This window comes from Apis dorsata, unplaced genomic scaffold (genome assembly GCF_000469605.1).
Source record: "Apis dorsata unplaced genomic scaffold, Apis dorsata 1.3 scaffold_315, whole genome shotgun sequence".
Classification (NCBI taxonomy): domain Eukaryota; kingdom Metazoa; phylum Arthropoda; class Insecta; order Hymenoptera; family Apidae; genus Apis; species Apis dorsata.
The window spans coordinates 131,479-134,096 of NW_006263587.1; positions in this window are offsets into that span (position 1 = coordinate 131,479).

Here is a 2,618-nt window from a genome sequence, read left to right on the forward strand (position 1 = left end):
AGATACGTTATATCTGTAGATAAGATATATTAGTTCTATCCATGTATACTCACTTATATACACTATACTATAGAGTATACGTAACCGAGACCTCTTGGAGCATTAACTGCGCAGTCGCAATGAGTAAACTAATTGTAAGATCACGTATGCTTACGATCAACGAATACGCTGGTGAAATTTCCAAAGTAAATATTGCGGCTGGCTAAAACGTAACAATCTCGTGAACTTTCCATAAGCGATTAAATTGACTTGGCACGCGTCGGTGTAATTGATTCGATCAGCTTTGAAATCTGTATTAAATAGTTTCAAGATGTTTACGTGCAACGCGTAATTAATATTTCGATCGATACAGTGATGTTTTAAATTTAATTTTTTTTAAATCTTATTTTCATAATGTACATAATGTTAACGTTAATTCGTGAAACAACTACAAAAATATCGACTTGACGACTTATTTATTAAGCTATAAAATATAATGAAGTTTGCATTAGTCGAAGAGAGATTCCGTCTCTGTTACAACACCGTTGTATCTCTCTATTCCCGTTTCGTTTTATCCAACGAACTTCAACGCTTGTAGCGAACTTCAATTGCTTGTAACTTAATAAATAAAACTCTAGATTGGCATTTTTGCATTTGTTTCGAACTCTTCCAGAATTAATTCTTTAAATACATTCCACGAATATATTAATTTTAAAATAGAATTTTAAAATTTAGAATGATTGAAAGTACGGATCATAATCGCGCGTTTAATCGAGTGATTTCTTCGCGATAATCAACCACCTTTATTTTAAGGTAAGAAAATTTTTTTTGAACATCTATTCTTAATCCCTGATTATCTAATATTTGAAAATAAATAGAATTCGAATGAAAAAAAAGAATTTTCTTTGAATTTCAATTGAAATTATAAATATTTATTTCCATTATAAAAAAAAAAGTCAATTTTAAATGAAACGAAAAATTAACGTGAATATTCGATTCGGAAATAATGATACGATCTCGTCTACGTATTCGAGTGTACTGTATTTCTGCTGATCACAGCGTTAAATTTACGAATCGGTGTATTCCAAAATGGTGCAGTTGCGGCATAATAGCCGACGTACGAGAAAAAGAGACATTTAGTGCACTTAGATGCGTGATCTATCGACCATGAGCACTCGAGCATCGACGAGTTGGGTATACTCCACTCTTTTTCACCGGTTCAACCCATTTGCCTTGATCTATTGGCCTCCTTCGAATATATACGATTCACGAAATGGTCACCGTGACGTGGACTATTTATTGCATCTTTCCTTAATTATTATCGTGAAATGATGAACTCTTTTATCGATATTGAATTAAAAATAAATTGAAATAAGAAAAATTCGTATCTAACAATAGGATTGTTTCCCAAGGATCCTTTCTAATTTTGTAATTTAATAATTGATAGTTGAAGAATATGATAACAAGATATGAAAATTGGAATGTCAATTTCTGAAAAATTCTAATGAAACGTGTGGCATGAAATTTGAAATGGAATATAAATAAAAATGAACAATTTCGAATTTATCGATTTAATACAGAAGATAAATATACAAACGAAGTTCGGATTTACTTGTTGAAGTTTTAAAATTTTAAAATATTGCATGTCAAATATAAATGTTTATTCAATGGCTAAAAATTTTTCGCTGCCTTTTCTACACAAGTTAGTTACATTACTTTTTATTTTATGAATATATATATATGTATATATCAATGTATTTTGTTTTGGATAACGGGACAAGTTAAATAAAATAAACGCTGCAAATCAACGAATTTCATAAATTTATTCCGAATATTTTTATATTTCCATTATATTGTTTTTCAATTTTTATTAATATTCCTTTCTCGTTTAAACTTTTATTTTTAACAAAAGTTTTTGTAAAATAATTGTTGAACTATATCTACGTGTAATTTAAACTTCTTTTGATCTTTAATAGAGCGTTGTACCACGAACAAAATCGATAAGTGATCTCAAATAACCTTGAGATAAAGCAACACATCGTCTCGATTACTAGATTAATTTTATCGATTGTGAATACAAAGCTTTCGATTATAAAGAGCAATATCACGAGGAATTTCATCGAAGAAAGATCGAATGAATGCAACTTTTTTTTATAAAACTTTTATTTATAAAAAAAATCGATATCTTAACATTAATAGAATAAATTCCCTTGGATCGAAAATTAAATCCTTAAACGATAATAAAAATGATAAAAAATATATTACTTCGAACAAAAATTCACGCGAACGTGTCGTTAAAAAACATACACAGAGAAATGCATTAAAGGATGGCATAACTTTGACAATAGGGGCTAGAAGATTGCTAGGTCGTCGAGGAAACCGCGAAAGTCAAAGCAGAAAAGGCAAAGGCCAAGTCAAAAGAGAAATGTAGATATAGGTGTAAGGGAAAGGAGAAAAGCATTCGGTAATGATTGGCGCACGTTCGTCGTAAGGAGAGAGAAGTTTGAATAGGTTGCCGAGGGCGTAACAACGTTCTAGGCCTTGTACGCTTTGCTTCGTCTCACCTCTCATAGTTATAATTCTCACTCTCTCTCTTTCTCTCTCTCTCTCTCTCTCTCTCTCTCTCTCTCTCTCTCGCT